This window comes from Meles meles, chromosome 5, assembly GCF_922984935.1.
Source record: "Meles meles chromosome 5, mMelMel3.1 paternal haplotype, whole genome shotgun sequence".
Classification (NCBI taxonomy): Eukaryota; Metazoa; Chordata; class Mammalia; order Carnivora; family Mustelidae; genus Meles; species Meles meles.
Genome location: NC_060070.1, coordinates 23,543,374 through 23,561,284, shown reverse-complemented (window position 1 = coordinate 23,561,284; position 17,911 = coordinate 23,543,374). Strand labels below are relative to the sequence as shown.

Here is a 17,911-nt window from a genome sequence, read left to right as displayed (position 1 = left end):
CCAAAGATGGGCCAAGGAGAGCTTTATCTGGACATATCAGGAGACTGTACTAACAGTTCCATTTCAGTGCTGCTCCATTTCAGTGGAGCATTTCAGTGCTCCATTTCAGTTATCTGTTGCTAACACGTGCATTTGGATGAGTGTTATACATGTAAATTATTTGTTAGGGAGACTTCTTACCATTAGGAATAGATACCCTGTTATTTGTCTACATTGCCATTTCTTTGCTACTTTTCTGCCTAGTGATACAGGTTTGCAAAAGCCCATCTGTGGTTTCTCCCCTACTTTCACCTTCCTATGCCATGCTGAAGCCATCTGAACCTTCAATATTTCCTTATGTGATGACTGACTTCAATTTGTTTTTAAAAGAAATTATGTTGATTATCTACTGTTTAGTATCACAAGCAATTTTATCTCTAAATCTTTACTTGGTTTTTCTTCTCTTTTTCTTTTTTGAGTTATAGATGACAATGGAATTTTACTATTTTATATTAGAGCAAGATTATTGCATTGCACATTATGATTTTAGAGGTAGCCTGCCATGAGGGATTGGTGATAAAATTGTTGACCTTCTTAACCTGCATTTATAGTGATCACATCAAACATAAGAAGTACATCTTAGTTCTCACTGTATTATCATCCATGTTTCTTGAGTTTCATATTTAATCAGAAACCCAGCATGAGGGGCGCCTGGATGGCTCAGAGGGTTTGAGGGTCTGACTTCCACTCAGGTCCTGATATTGGGGTCCTGGGATCGAGCCCCGTGTGGACTTCCCACTCCATGGGGAGTCTGCTTGTCCCTTTCTCTCTCTGCCTCTCCCCTGCTCATGCTCTCTCTCCCTTTCAAATAAATAATTTTTTTTTGAAAAGCATGATATTATGAGCTTATGGAAAGTGTGTACTATTACCTAGGAGATTAATAAAATTTCTTAAATTTTTTGTTCATTACCTCCTCCTGGTTTAGATTTGTAAAAGGCTATAAGGGTAATTAAATTAGATACTAATTTGTGATTGCTGTTGTGCAGTACTATCACAAAATCACTTCCATTTCTTGGAACAAAAGAAAAGAAAAGGAAATAAAGTGAAAGGGATGAAGAAGGAGAGTCTCAGCAGTGAAAGGTCTGTTTTTCTTTTTCAGAAATTAATTTTGTAATTGAAAAAGTTATATATATTCCTTATGAATCTTTAGATAATAAGTAAAGGAAGCCCTGTGGTTACTTTCTCAGGTGATTTTTTGGAAGACTTTTTTTATTGAGGTATAGTTGACATATAACATTGTGTTAGTTTCAAGGTGTACAACATAATGATTTGGTTTTTGTATATATTGTGAAATGATCACCACAATAAGTCTAGTTAACATCTGTCACCATACATAGTTACCAATTTTTTTTCTTGAAAAAAACTTGTAATATTCAAGTTTTGCCTCCAACTGCTTACCTGGTTTTTCTTATTTTGATTAGTTGGAAAGTAGCTCATCAACCAAGTGTTATGTGTATACCTTAGATGTATATATGTATGTGTGTATGTTGCCCAGGTGAATCCCAGAAGCTTTTCAATTTGAATCTTTACATTTTATTTTTAAGATGTCCCTAGCAAAAATGATTTTAATTCTTTCCAGCAAGATCAGTTTGAATTCTATTCTTCTCAGCCTTTAAAAGGCTTATTTTCTCATATATACTATTCTCAGAATATAGTGTTTTTCTTTCATGTGTGTTATTTTCTTTCTGCAGTAAATGAATGAAAACTTATATCACATTCACTCTTTAGGGGCGCCTCGGTGGGCTCAGTGGGTTAAAGCCTCTGCCTTCAGCTCCGGTCATGGCCTCAGGGTCCTGGGATCCAGCCCCTTCTAGGGCTGTCTGCCCAGCAGGGAGCCTGCTTCTCTTCCTCTCTCTGCCTGCCTCTCTGCCTACTTGTGATCTCTCTCTGTCAAAATAAATAAATAAAATCTTTTTTAAAAAAATTCACTCTTTAATTTTTTCCAGTTCTTCTGCTTTGGTGTCTCCCAAGTTACTCTGATGTGCTTTGAATGTCTAAATTTCCAATATTTCTGGCTATTTTAATATATTTTTTAAAAAAATAAAATTGCTTAATATGTATTTATTTTGCCCTTACTGAAAGATTTGTGAGCTAGCTCTAACATGTATGTACAATATATGACACAAATCTTGGAAACTGATCTCATTGCTGGCTTCATTGTTGTTTTTCTACTGTTTTTCATACCCACATATTTTATGTGAGTATATACATATCTAGGTAAGATTTTAAAATTTTGTGTCATTTAAAAATATTAAATATTTCAAACAAAAGGAAAAAAAGAGTAATTTAGTAAACACGGTTTTGGGACTTTTGCTCAAATATTAATATTTTCCTTCTTTTTTTTTTGATGGAATAAAAAGTTACATGTATACAGACGTGTCCTTAGTACTATATTGTCTTCATGTTTTAAAAAGATTTTATATAAAAGACAACTTATAACACTGTCATTCTATAACTTGCTTTTTTCACTGAACAATATATTTTTAAAGTTTATCCGTGTTACTAAATATGGATCTAATTTTTTTTATTTAGTTGCCATATGATGTTTCATTATATGAATGTGGTACAATTTATCTCCATTCCCTTGTTAATATATTGTTAAGTTTTTCTTTTTTTCATTTTTTCCTATTGCAAGCAAGGCTACAATTAACATCACTATATATATCTACATTTTTTTTTCTAGGCTTCATTCATAAACACTGAGAAGTAGGGTTGCTGAGTAATAGGGTATATACAGCATCACAATTTTCAAATTGTCTTCCAAAATTTTCTGCCAGTTTACACTCCACCAGTCATTCATGGAAATTTCCATCTCCCCACATCCATGCCAAATATTGACTTTTTTCCGAGGTTTTTGTCTGATGGGTGTGAAATTATTTTTCATTGTTTTAATTTCCATTTTCCAGATTGCATGGCATTTCCTGAAGTTGAGTATCTGTATGGCTTTTGGATATCCATATTTTCTCATCTGTTAACTACTCTTCATATCTTTGTCCCTATATTGAACTTTTTCTTAAAAATTTGTAGGAGTTTTGGTGATTCCAATACGAATCTTTTATATGTTACATGTGTTGCTTTTTTAAACTTTGTCAGTGGTATCTTCGGTTGCATGGAGTTTTAATGTTAGTTTAGTTGTTATCACTTTTCCTGTTTGTAAGTTGTCTTGTTTATGATGAAGTCTTTCATACCCAAAGTCTGAAACATATTCTATATTTTCTTCAAAAACAGTTAAAGATTGTTGTTTACATTTAGGCATTGAGTCTAGCTGGAATTTATTTTTGTGTTTGGCATGGAATAAAGATAGGCATTTACTTTTTACAGTATGGATAGTATGTTATCCTGGTACAAATTGTGAATAGTAATCCTTTTCCTAAGAAAATGCCCTCATTTTCATATACCAAACTCCCATACATACCAGAGTCTATTTCTGGACTCTTGTTTTGCCCCATTGGTCTCTTTGTCTCACCTTGTGCCAGTACCACTACTTTAATTACTAACACTCTATAATGAGTCTTTTTTTTTTTTTTAAGATTTTATTTGTTTGACAGAGAAAGAGATAGTGAGAGAAGGAACACAGGAAGGAGGAGTGGGAGAGGGAGAAGCAGGCCTCCCACTCACTGATCAGGGAGCCTGATGCGGGGCTCGATCCCAGGACCCTGGGATTATGACCTGAGCAGAAGGCAGATGCTTAACACCTGAGCCACTCAGGTGCCCCTATAATAAATCATAATAGTTAGAAGAATAGTCCCTTCTTTTAACAAACCTTATTCACAAAGATTTTACAAATTTTATTTGGCTTTACCCCTATGATTCTTATGATTTTTTACTATTGCCTGAAAAAAAGATATATATTTTTATATGTATATTAAAATTACAGTTTCCACATAGATGATCCAGATGATGATGATGATGATGATGATTAAAGTAAGCTGTACACCCAGTGTGAGGCTTGAACTCATGATCCTGAGATAGAGAGTCATATGCTCTACCACCAAGCCAGGCAACCACGCATATCCAAATTATCTTGACATTTCTGTGTAAATAATCATATTGCCTACAAATAACAATTTTTTTTTCCTTTTAAATTCTTATCCATCTTAGTTTCTTTATCTGTTTTATTTATCCTTTGGTGTACTCTCCAATACTACCACTGATAGTGGGAATCCTTGTCAAAGTGTGTTTTTAGTATCTGAGGTACACATTTGTTCTTGAAAAATAATACTTTCAGTTTGCTTTAACTAGTTGTAATTTTAAATGTTTTATTTATTTCTTAAATTTATGAAAGTTTATTAAAGGTGTCATTTTCAAAATGTTTTTCCTAAGCATTTGAATTTAACTTAAAAATTTTACGAGATTGGGGCACCTGGGTGGCTCAGTGGGTTAAAGCCTCTGCCTTCTGCTCAGGTCATGATCCCAGGGTCCTGGGATAGAGCCCTGCATCAGGATCTCTACTCAGCAGGGAGCCTGCTTCCTTCTCTCTCTCTGCCTGCCTCTCTGACTACTTGTGATCTCTCTCTGTCAAATAAATAAAATCTTTAAAAAAAATTTTTTTTACAAGATCATATTTTAGATCTAGTAGTCTTTGCCTAGAATTAGGACTTTGACTTTTTCTTTGATTAATGCTTAGTTAACTGGTAACCCTAGTAGATTAAGTCTTCCTTAAACATGAATAGCACTTATAAATTTAGGTACCCTAGGTATTTCAAACTGCATTTTTCTATTTAGCCTATCATAGTTTCTCAAATACTTTAAACAACTATCAAGGCAGACCTTCATTTCCAATAAGTAACATCTTTCTAAGTAATTAAGCAGCTTTTGTCAATTTAATGCATTAGACTCATACATTTAATAAGTCTGATTTTAGAAATCATTTTAAACATTTTTAAAAACCTAGCACTCTTTCCCCAGTATGGCTTAACTGTCCTGTTTTGGGCACTTAACCATTTCTTTTTCTTGCATTTGAGCTTGGCTGTTTACTTGCAAATGTTAACATATTATCCCGTATTTCTGTATTTAGATTGGAGGTGAACTTTTCTCTTTCATATTAATTCAACATTTTGTCAGAATTTTTCGTATTTCATTTTACCTACCTTTTTTTTTTTTAAAAGATTTTATTTATTTATTTGACAGAGAGACAGGGAGAATGGGAACACAAGCCAAGGGGAGTAGGAGAGGGAAAGCGGGCTTCCCACCTAGCAGGGAGCCCCATGTGGGGCTCCATCCCAGGACTCTGGGATCATGACCTGAGCGGAAGGCTGACGCTTAAGGATTGAACCACCCAGGTGTTCTTACCTTCCTTTTTTGTATGTAATTTTATAAGTCATTTAAAAGTCTTTCTAGAAGGAGGGTGTTGTAAACAAATACTTGTTGAAATAATTAAAACTATGGATTCTTTAAATGTTTAAAATCTTAATGGTTGTCTAGATAAGATTACCAACGTATTTTTAGGGGTATTCACTGCAAAGACAAAATTTTAATTGTTTTAGAGCTCAAAAATATGGCTTCAATAAAAGTTTAAGTAAATAAAAGTTCAACATGCAAGTAAATTTGCCTCTCTTTTAGTAGAATTTTAAAAATGAGTGAAAACTTCAAGGTAACTTAAATCAACTCTTTTATTTATATATAAAGTTGGGGGGGTTAGGTACTAATTAGAATAAGGTCACAGATCTAGTTAGAGCTAGTATTGTCACCACTGCACTGGTGAATCCAAATGTAATGCCCACCAGTGAGTAGTAGTGGAGGGAGGAATCTCTGGCCCCACGGTGTATAAAGGCTAAGAATTTAATATTCCTCATTTTTCTCATTTTGTTTGAACCTAATTATATTTCCTTATATTCCTCTATTCAAAAGGGGACAGATGATGGCTGTGAGATCTTATTGTGATATATCCTTTTTTTTTAGACTCTATTCATTTAGAATCTATGAGACAAATTCTACTTCTTGCTCCAAAGTACTCTGACACCAATTGTTTGAATTCTGTTGCTTGATTGTACTCTTTTCTATAAACCCTCCTTGTTTCATGAGTTGTGTTAATGAGATAATGTAGTATTGTCCCAATAATTTGGCTACATTATGATTCTGTCAGGTACTTTTGAAAGTATACTACTGTTTTTTGGTGCCATTTAATTAGATACACCAGAGTGGTTATTTACTAAATCAAGTGAGCTTAAATATAAGATCATTGCAATTTTTAACTTTTTTAAGAAGGAAGTTTCTTTCTTTTTCTTCCTTTATCCTCCTATTCTGGAAATATGAATTTCTATATATGCAACAGTATGTTTTGGACAATTTGCTATTTGTTTTTTCTGTTATCACTTGTTATTTCATGTTACTAGTTATAGATCTCGTAATATTTTGATAGTTGTCTTCTGTGTAGAGCTACTTTGAAGATTCCATATATAGATATTACCTAAAGTCTGTTCTGTGGAATGCTAGTTTGTCAAGAAGATACCCCAGAAATGTTTCTGTTGCAAATAAGTTTAGGAAATGCATGCTTTATCCCTATTTTGGAAATTCACAATGATAGTAGAATGTTAAAGATATTAAAGTGGAATATTAAAAATTAAGATCTGGATTCATATTAAAAAATATTTTTTTTAAAACTTGCAGGTGAAGAAGTTGGTTAATTTTGTCTTACCCATTTCAACAAGTTTATTTGCTTGGAAATCTATTTAATTTAGGGAGTAACTTCAATTAATATCCTATGAAACTAGTGTTTTGGTAAATATTGTTTAATAGTATGAATCCTTAGTGAGTAGTAGTAGATCATGATCTTTAAATATTAAAGTAAGTATGTTTCTTTTTATTTCTTTAAGCCTAGTTGTCTTTATAATTTGTTTTTGCCTATATAGCATTGATCATTCCATCTCCCCCAGTCATTTTTTTTCCCCAGACCAGATGTTTTTATTCATTTAGCTCATCTTTATTGTGCCCCTAGAGAGCACATACTAGAAGTACAAAGATGAATAAAATAAAGTTCACATACTAGAAGTACAAAGATGAATAAAATAAAGTTCTGGCTCTTGAATACCTAGCTCACTGAATTTTTTTTTTTCCTAACTCACTGATTTGGTAGAGCAGGGGAGACATCTGTAAGGCACACCCCCCTACATCTTTATGTAATTTAGAGATCCATGATAAGCACTTTGCATTTCCTTACTCAATCGCATGAAAAGAATGTTCTTAATGTTTATATTTTATAAAGACTTTATTCATTGAATCCAAGATGCCAAAGATCATAAGGCACAGCATTACTTTATGTCCCACAGTGAAAGAAAAACATGTTGCCAAATATAATTTAAAGGTGAATCCTCGGGGTGCCTGGGTGGCTCAGTCAGTTAAGTGTTTGCCTTCCACTCAGGTCATGAACTCAGGGTCCTGGAATCGAGCCCCACATTGGGCTCTCTGCTCAGCAGGGAGACTGATTTTTCCTCTCCCCCCTCCTTGGTACTTTCTCTCTCTCTCAAATAAATAAACCCTTAAAAAAAAATAAAGGTGAGTCCTGATTTCATAGAAGTAAAATATATGCAATACATTTGTGAATAAATGTTTGTTAACTGTTAGTCTCAAATGTATTTATTTCTACTGCATTTATTGATTTGAGGACAACAAATGCTTATTAAATGACTACCCTATAAGTCCAGTGGATAACAGAATAATGAATAAGATATGGTCCCTTGCTCTTGAGGAATTATAGAGGAAGACAGATATGTGCAGACATTGCTAAAATAAAATTATGTTTGTTGAGGCAACTAAAATCAAATCTCAGAAACTATAATACATTAAAGATAATTTTAAATTAAAGATAGTGGATGGCTTTGGAAGAGTTATGAATTACCAACTTCAAAAAACATTGCTAATTTTTCTTTCATTGTCAGAGGCAGTTGAGGGATTAGTGGATAGGAGGGAGAAATGGAAAGAAATATTTATTTGAGGGTATGTATGTGAATTTTTTTTTTTTAAGGAGAGAATAGAGTTTGTTTTAAAGATGTTTTATGTTTTTCTCAGTTATCTCCACAGGAGTTCTATTTCAAGGGAAAACAATTCTGATAGTTGTAATGTTTGTTTGCTTTGGAAATTTTACAAATTGAATTATACTCAGCCAAACATGTTTCTCTATGTGTGGATTTATTTATACAAGGGAAAACTGTTAACCTTAAGTTGGCATCTGTCTGTTGTCAGCAGCTCTATTGGTTGGTCTCCTCACTGTGTGTGCACTTATGGGAATGCAAGCTTGCTTTAATTTTGTCTTAAATAGCACTAGGAAAATTAATCTCTTTGTTTTTTCCTGAGACTAATATAGGGAAAAATTGGATTAACTACAATTTATGGAAAGCAGTGCAGAAACAAAAAGGGCACCATATTTAGAATCTGGAAACCCGAATTTGAATTCTGTTTTTGCCACTTATTACACATATGACGGTAGGCAAATTGCTTAATCTTTTTGCCTTCGTTTCCTCATGTGTTCGAAAATGACTATAATATTATGCCGCTTTGTAAGGCTAAGTTAAAATTTGATGTAGAAAAGCTTTGTAAATTATAATACTTTTCAAGTATTAGTTGATAATTTTAGATTTTGCCTTTTAGTACAGTTACGAAGAATATACTATGTAAGACTATATACATTTTAAAGAATTGAGTTTGACAGCTTTGATTTATCTGTATTTGTATAAACTCTAGTCAAAAAAGGATGTAATTTTCTCCCATTTAAGCATTTCAGAGACTTTTTTTAAGAGAGAAAGGGAGGAGGAGGGAAAGGGAGAGGGAAAGAGAATCTTAAGCAGGCTCCATGCTGGTCGTGGAGCACAGTTCTGGCCTGATATGGGGCTTGATCTGAGACGCTGGGGTCATGACCTAGCCAAAATCCAGAATCGGATATTTAGCGGACTGAGCCACCCAGGTGCCCCTCTCCTCTGTCTCCTGATAGGCTGTAATTTGCAGCTGATGGAAGCTTTTAACTAAGGCATGAAAGTTGGTCATATTAGAGGAGGCTAGGTTTCTTAGCCAGGATTGGTCTGGACTAGACTGGCAAACTTGGCCAACTGTCATGATGAAATCAGCATGATGAAGTCAACCCTCTACTTTTTGTGAGGCACCAAATTTGTACTAGTTCAAAGCAAGTTCAAAATCCTGAGTTGTTTAGGCATTTCATTTATTTCACCTGAAACTATAACCTCTTCCTCTCCACCTCCATCTCTTAGCAAAAAATCTGACACATGTTAGACACTCAGCAAATACCATTGGAATTGAAATAGAAATAAAACTGAAAATTATGCCAATTCCTAACATTAGTTTTCCTGAAAAGTCGTCTCAATATTATATGAAGCAAATTATGTAGACACAGTCACAGACAGCCTCTGTTTGGATGCAAGAGAAATCTTAGGAGCAAAAAAGATCTCATGTTTAGTCATCATAAGGTTTCTTCTATGCCTCCTGTATTTTGGCTGTTAGGGGTACATTGGAAGGTCCTCAGCACTTTCAGCATTTGGCACAGTCAGCTAAAAGTAAAGTATGCACATTGAAAACTGCTGAAGAACTAGAATATTTAAGAGGAAGCTAATACAAATTTTCAAAGGTGCATTTTAAGTAAAATATATTTTGATTACCTTAATTAAGCTTCTGCCTCAGCTAGGCAGGAAAATCAGATTTTCCCTTTTGCCCTCCATGCAGTTCAATATTATATGCTGTTTCTCATGTTAAGACCTTAGCAGCTGTGCCAGCAAGTCTGGTTTGGGTGGGTGGGTGGGGGGTGAAATAAGGACTTAGTGGTATCTCTTTACAGATCAGCTTGTCAACAACTCTGTCCATCAATAGATTATGTCAGCCCTTTTGTGAACAGTTGTTCACTTCAATATATGGATCAGAAGTTGGTGTGCTTAAGATACTGCAGCTTGCTAGTAGGTATAAGAATTGGAATTATGAATATGGAGTTCTGAATACCAGGGAGAGCAATGCTGTGACAAACCTAGGTATTTGTGTTGCTTTTTGACAGAATAACTCGTACACTACTGTTAGTGATTGGAACTCTCTTGTCTGAATGGCACAGACATCTTCCTTTTACTTTATATTGAGGTGACATGTTAGTAGGATTTATCTTGGAACTCTGGCGTTTTTTTTTTTCTACATGGCTATTAATTCATTTCAGTTTAGCAAGCATTTATTAACTATTGAATTAAGTGCTAAGATTACAAATATGAATGAAGCTGGATTCCGGTTTTTAAGGCTTGCCATTTAAGGGAAGGACATGAACAGAATATTTCTTTCCTTTTTTTTTTTTTTTTTAAAGGTTTGATTTATTTATCTGCCACAGAGAGAGTGGGTGAGAGAGAGAGCACAAGCAAGGGGAGCAACAGGCAGAGTGAGAAGCAGGCCTCATGCTGAGCAGGAAGCCCAATGTGGCACTCGATCCCAGGACCCTGAGATCACGACCTGAGCCAAAGGCAGATGCTTAACCGACTGAGCCACCCAGGTGTCCCAGAATATTTCAGTATAATATCTTACGCATATAAGTATGCAAGAGGAGAGTTAGTTAGCCCAGCCACAGGGAACCAGGAAAGGGCTCAGATTAGTATTTGTAAGGACAAGTTGTAAGGAAACTGAAACTCCAAGAAAATAACAAAGAGTTTACTATCATTGCTACTTCGACCACTGTATATTTATAAAATACTTAATATTTTTTCAAAACTAAGAGAAAGGAAGTGATATAACTAAGATTACATGCTGTGTATGTTTTGGGGGCGTGGGGAACCTAGGTCTTGTGATTTTATCCAGAGCCCTTTCCATTACATCATATTCCTTAGTGAAACCATGCAGATGCAGTCTTGTCCTCAAATCTAGAGAAATGGAGGGGAAAATGCCTAAGAGAAGAGTTAGTCTCTGGTCACTAAACCCAAGAGAATATCAACAGCTTAAAGGGATGTAATGGTAAAGAATGAACCGTCGTGCTGTAATCAAATAGATTACCATGCTTCTAGAATCTGATGAATCTGATGAATCTTTCTTTCTGATCTCAAGACACTGTTTGATGGTTGTTATCTTCAGAGAGGGGAAAGCTGTGGACATGGTTGGGAATCAATGGTCTAGGAGTAAGAAATACTTTTTATTTTGTGCTCTTCAGTGCTGCTTAAGTTTTGTTACCTGATACATTACTGTTTAGTAAAAAACATGTTGGTAGGGATTTCTGTATAGTGGGATTATAGGCCACATAACAATTTTAAATTAAAATATTACATAGTACATGCTAACAAATTTCATCTGAAAAGTTACTGCTGAGTAGGTTGATAGTGACAGAGTAGATTTTCCATAGATCCACCTAGAAACTATTTTTATAACATGCTTAGAACAGCAGTGGCACTATAAAACCAGTATTCCCTTATTTCTATAGGAAAGTGAATATTAAATTATAGATAAGGATGTGAGATACTTCATTTTCTATAGTCTTAGAAAATCCCTATATCATACATACAAGTGCACATTTGCTTCTGGGGTAGGAGAGTGAAAGAGATGCTCTGGCAGGGTGTGACAAGAGTGGGAATCAGATTTGAATTGTTGTATTAGTTACTTTAGACAGGACTGCTGTGAGAGGGACTTTGAGGACCTTTACCCACCAAAAGCAGGGAAAAGCTAGCCATGGTTGCTTGAATAACTGGTTTCTTTGTAAAAAAAAATTTTTTTAATGAGGGAACTCCTCACAATGATCAGTTGGTGCTTATTATCATTCTAAAGCCATTTTAGTCTTTTTTTTTTTAAGATTTTATTTATTCATTTGACAGAGAGAGAGAGATCATAAGTAGGCAGAGAGGCAGGCAGAAAGAGGGGGAAGCCGGCTCCCCGCCAAGCAGAGAGCCCGATGTGGGGCTCGATCCCGGGACTCTGAGACCATGACCCAAGCCGAAGGCAGAGGCCCAACCCACTGAGCCAGCCAGGCGCCCCGCCATTTTAGTCTTCTAATGATGATATGCTTATTATATAGTGAAATTGCAGTTTTATAAGATGCCAGAACAGCTATGGTGTATAATTTGTGCAGTGTTTATCCTATCCTTGGAAAAGTTGGAAAATGCATGCCTGAACTAGGAATACACAGCTTTTCTGGAAAATTATAAAAATGCTAAAGGAATTTTTTTTATGGTGGCATTGTTGAAAAGGGATTAATTTTTCTTAAAAGGGCCAGAATACTCTGGATATAATGCAAGTATTTGGTTAGTGTGTTTGTGGCCTGTGAGTAAAAGATAAAATACTGAGTATTGGACTGAGACTATAAATCATCATCCTTGGCAGGAGCAAAGTTTGCTCTTTCTCCTGTTGTGTCTGGACAGTTACCAGGGCCTGTGGGGAGCTTTGCAATCTAGTTCTCAGAGTCCCAGAGAATATTAAAGCATTTACATGAAGTTGGGGTAGCAGTAGTCTGATCTCACTTATTGGTTGTTTAGTTTATTTTGTAATTTTTTTATGGGTGAGATTTTTATATTTGGGGGAATTATAAAACATTGTTAAATGTGGGAAGGGAAAGGATTTTTATAATTTTTAATAACCTTTTATAGTTCTTACCACTAAAAATAAATCAATACTCATATGAAATTATGTATGGAGTACATTTGAGAACCAGAAATTAGCCTCTCCATCCCAGTTTCTGGGCATTCAGAATAGCTTGCTGGACTTTCCATTTATTGTGTTTCAGTGATTCTAAGACTTTTTTTCAGATTTAAGAAAAGTTCTAAAATAATGATATGTCTTATAATCGTTATTGGCCTGAATTAAAGTAGGATTACTTCAGAGAGGTTTTGCATTTTCCTCTATCAGTCATTTGCATGACTACCAACCTGGGACCATTTTAAATTAAATTCTCTGTATAAGAGTTTGTTTTTAATCTCACTGGTAGTATGAATTCAGAGTATAAAGCAGTGTAAGAACTGTCTTTGAGTTAATATTCCCTCTACTTGGTGCCTAGTACTTGAAAGGTAGAGATTTTCAAGTTTCCTTGCGTTTCTTTCTGCATGGTGGGTTTATTTTCCATTTATCCTTCTCTTCATTTGTAGCCTTTCTTTTGTTTCAGCTTTATTCGAGAAGTCTCTGGTTTTTTTTCTTGTGGTACATGAAAGAACAATGCATCTTATAGTAGATGGTGCCTTAGATTTGAGAAAAGACCCATCAAGACAGTTGGTTAGGCCTTTACTTAAGCATCCTTCTTTGGCACTTGTTTATTTTTATGGTAGACACACTTCTGAGACACAATGTCATTGTTACACACATTTTTAAAAATATTTTGTTTATTTATTTGATAGAGAGAGATATCACAAGTAGGCAGAGAGGCAGGCAGAGAGGGAAGAAGCAGGCTCCCTGCTGGGCAGAGAGCCCAATGCGGGTCTCGATCACAGGACCCTGAGATCATGACCCGAGCTGAAGGCAGCGGCTTAATCCACTGAGCCACCCAGGCGCCCCTGTTACACACATTTTTTTGTTCATTCCTCATCAGTGATCTTCAAACTTGAATGTGCATAAGAATCAACTGGGGAGTGAAAACTATTTCCGGGCCCAGAGGTTCTGTTTCTGTGGACCTGGGTAATGCCCTCTCATCTGCACTTTTGACAAATACCCTCAAGGTATCCATACTTAGAGAAAAACTAACTGCATTCTCTATATCTAAGTGAATACTCACGGTTTCAGCTGCCATCTGTATTTATTGATGACTTCTAAATTTTTATGTTTAGTCTAAACCATTTTTCTTGGATGACAAATCCATCTCTACAACTATTAAAGGCAGAATACTCTCTGACGCAGGCTGCCTTCATTCAAGGCCCAGCTCAGCCACTTAAGAGTTGTGTGACCTTGGGCAAAGTTAGCTTCTCAGGTGCCTCATGTAAAATGAAATTTGAGTACCTCAGAGGGTTGCCTTGATAATTCAGTGGATTCACACAAAGTTCTTTGACCAGAGTCTGGCACATGAGAAGTTCAGTGTTAAGTGTTGGCTGTTTTTATGTTGTTATTGTTCCAAAAGCACCTCAAACATGTCTAAAATGAACCTTTTATACACCTCTACCACCCTCCATCTGTTTTCTCCTTTGACTACAGTTTTATTTAATTTCTCCCTATCACTGATTTTCCTCATTTGGATCATACATTTTATGAATTCAACATCATATTTATCTCTAATTTGTCCTCTCCTTTCTTTGTTTTTTTCCTTTTCTTTCTTTCCTCTTCTTTCTTTCTTTGTTTTTTTAGAGAGAGAGCGCATGCTTGCACAGTGGGGGTGGGGAGGGGCAGAGGGAGAGGGAGGGAGTCTCAAGCAGGCTCTACACCCAGCTCAGAACCAAAGGCGGGGGGGGGGGGGGAGGGGGGGGTGGGGGGACTGTCGGGGATGGGGCTCGATCTCACAACCCTGAGATCATGACCAGAGCTGAAAATAAGAGTCGGACACTTAACTGACCAAGCCCAGGTGCCCCTTGTCCCCTCCTTTCTATTCCTACTTCTGTTGCTTTGGTTCAGGTCTCTATCCCCTCTCACAGAGTTTTGGAATAGCCTCCTAAATGGACTTCTAGCCTCTGGTTGTTTTTCTTCATTCAAAGCTCACAGAAATCTTTATCAAAGGCAATCAAATCCTGCCATTCCGTCTGCTGGTTTGATAAACATGATAAAATCCAAATGTGTGCCTGGCATACAGATCCTCTTCTACCTAGTTTTTGCCTCCTTGTTCTGCAATTCTTATTTATCATCTTCCAGCTTTATATATTACTTGTAGTAGATTCTCTCTTGCTTTCATAACTTTGCATAAACAAGCAGTATAGCATGGGGGTCAAAAGTGTGAGCTCTAGAGCCAGACTGCTTAAGTCCAAATCCTGACTTTGCAGCTTAACTACTTGTGTGACCTTGGGCAAAACACCTTTTCTGTTCCAGTTTCCTAATCTTTAAAATGGGAATAGTCATGCCTCATAGATATGTTATGAGGATTTTACTAAGTTAATTTACATAAGCGTTCAATAAATATAAAGTATTGTTTTTATTATTACCATGCTGTTTCCTTTGACCGTACACTTGATCTTCTCCACTCCCCATTCTCTCACTGTCTTTTGCCTATCAGGTCTTATTCATTCATCTGTCATAAGAAGCTACCTCCTCAGTGCACTTGGGCGGTTAAGGGACCAGCTCTTGATTTTGGCTCTGGTCATGATCTCAGGGTCCGGAAATCAAACCCTTAGTTGGGCTCTGTGCTCAGTCTGTTTGAGGATTCTAACTCTCTCTCCCTCTGCCCTCCCCGCTACCACCACTTGCATACTCTCTCTCTCAAGTGAATAAATAAATCTTAAAAAAAAAAAAAAAAAAGAACTACCTCCTCCAGGAAGCCGTTTTTGAAATTCCCACATTCTCTTATAATGATCCTCTGGGTTCCCATAGCACCCTTTTGTGTTATAATTAAACTCTGAATGCTTTAAGGACTACCAGTATTTTTCATATGTATTTTTCATCTCTGAATGGCCAAAGAATGAGACTTAATTGTTTTGTTCTTTCTTATTTGCTATAGATTAAGAAACCCAAAAGAGGAGGGATACTCTGTTAGAGACAAGTAAACAGATGCTCATAAGCAGACTGGAAAGCAGGAAATAGCAAGAGGCGAAAAGACAGAAAACAAAATCTAAGTCTGGAGCTTTCCAGTGAAGAGACAGACAGTCCAAGAAGTATCAGTGTGGTTCTCCAAGTATCATAGTATATAATTAAAAAGCTATGATAATATCCTAAGTCATCCCAAAGATCAAATTGTATAGAGTATACAATTGTATAGGGTATACAATTGTATAGAGTATATTGGCCTAAAAGGAAGGAAACTAGCTTAAACATTTTAGAAATATTTCTTTTAAAACCAGTTGAAATTTTGGCAGTTACGTAATTGAGCTTTCATTATTTATAATTGTCCAACAGCTCACCCGCTTTGGGCAGCCTAAGTAATCAGTGCACTCCTGTAATTAATTCTGGACATTGAATGTGCCCAATTTGTGTACGTGGATATTGGCTGGGGTGGGGGGGGGGGTAGGGAGCAGACTGTAATAGGTTAAGAAAGTGAGTTTGTGACAATTAATATGAGCACTGTTAACTTTAAAACTCATTATTTGTTGACTCAATTTTCTAAATTCTTTATACATTTACTAATGTTGCCATCAACCTTTCTAAGGAGAAATGGTTAGAAGCAGATTTAAGTTCAACAGATAAATATAATGAACATTGTAAGAATGTTGAAATTCTTTCAAAATAACTGAGTTAAAAGAAAGTTAGAACTTTCTGAAAAAATATTACCAGTAATAATTTAAAATCCTAAGATTTATGATTTGCTTACTTAAGTGAAATGATATTATAATAAAGCACTGTATACAAAATACATACCAAGGTACAGTATGTGACTATTTTTATAACTTAAGACAGTATTTATAAATTGTTGGATTTAACCATAACAAACATTAGCATAGAGAAGTAGGGAAAAGTTGCTGATCTAACAAATTAGTTTCAGGGGATTCATTTTACAATTTTTTTTCTTTGATTAGGCCCTGAGGATACAATGCCCCTTTGCAGAACACAGCAGTTTGGACTGCAGGAACTTACAAAAGAAATAAACATAATTGCCCTCCCTGAGTTTCTATTGATATAGGAGACATAAGACCCTTAAAAATGAGATGTAAGTGCCCCAACACATATCCATATAAATTATCAATATTGTGCATCTTCAAGCTATTTCTTCCTCTGCAGAAATCTAGTTAAGAGGAAACTATTTGCATAAAAATACTTGTTTGTTATTATAAAACTGATATGTGTTTATTATAAAAAATGTATAAGAAGGCTGAAATAAGAAAAATGACGGTCTCTTGTTCATCTATTAACATTTTAATATATTTAGTAGTCTTTTATATATGCTTATCTTTATCCCCTTTAAAATTGGACTGTAATTATATAATTTTATGTTCTTCTTTATTTACTCTACAATAAATCAGAAGGATTTTCTCATGAACTAAATATTCAAGATAAACTACAGGTAAAGATGATGGGGAGTCTAATCATTTAAGTAGTCTCGGACATTGTAAAGTCTGAAACTTACTGGATTCAGATTCAATAAGGAAATATCTAACTTTCTAATTAGATAAAATGTTCATAAGTCTAGAGATTTTAAATTTGGCAATTGATAAGCTTGCTTGGAAATCAGCTTTTATTGCATGACATTGAGTTGAATTAACTGCACATAACAATTAGATGCTCTGTTTTAATTTATAAAATATTTGTAGAAGATTGGCATTACTTTATATTCTTTTAAAAAAAACTTAAATATGGTTATACTCATATAATCATATTTCTCCTCTTCAGACTCATTTAAGATAATGAATGTGAAGGGGGAATGCACAAGAGCACTTCCCCAAAGCCATTGGCTGGGAAGGAAAACGGGAGGGGCTGTTTTCCTGAGTTCTTGTATCCAGCAGGGCTCAAAAACTGGATCTGTAAAGTCAGCCGGGCTTGGCTAGGATAGAGCCCTAAGAGCGCTGCCTTGCTCCTGCAAAGAAGGCAGGCAAACAACCCAGAGGCAGACCTGTGGAAATAGCCTTCTGAGGAACGCCTGTGAGGCGTTCACACACAGGGAGGAGATAATTCGCTCTTCCTAGTGCTGTCCCTGAGAGGTAACTTCAGGAGATACCTGTCCAGGGACAAAGGAGCAGGAGCCAGTGGGCACTATTTTCCTTACCCACTCCTCAGTGTAAACCCAGAGCCACCTGTGGAGGGCAGCTCACCTCAACACTAGCTGCCTAGCTTGCTTGCAACAAATCCCACTCCTCTGTGCTCTGGTGCAACAGCCCTTCTCAGTCAAACCTCCCTCAGTCCTAGAATGGTGAGACTCTCCCCCAGA

At 35.8% G+C, this 17,911-nt stretch overlaps 1 protein-coding gene across 10 annotated transcripts in view; it reads left to right on the top strand.

Annotated features, from left to right (window-relative positions):
• The window catches only part of CEP57L1 (centrosomal protein 57 like 1), a 68,094-nt gene that overhangs the window by 11,661 nt on the left and 38,522 nt on the right, over positions 1 to 17,911 (top strand). Inside the window, exon 1 of one of the 10 annotated variants that reach the window (XM_046005885.1) lies at positions 16,566 to 16,696. The exons of the other annotated variants lie outside the window; for them this stretch is intronic. The gene's annotated coding sequence lies outside the window, so the exon portion shown is untranslated. Of the gene's footprint in view, positions 1 to 16,565; positions 16,697 to 17,911 lie in introns of those variants that run through there. 10 annotated transcript variants of the gene reach the window in all.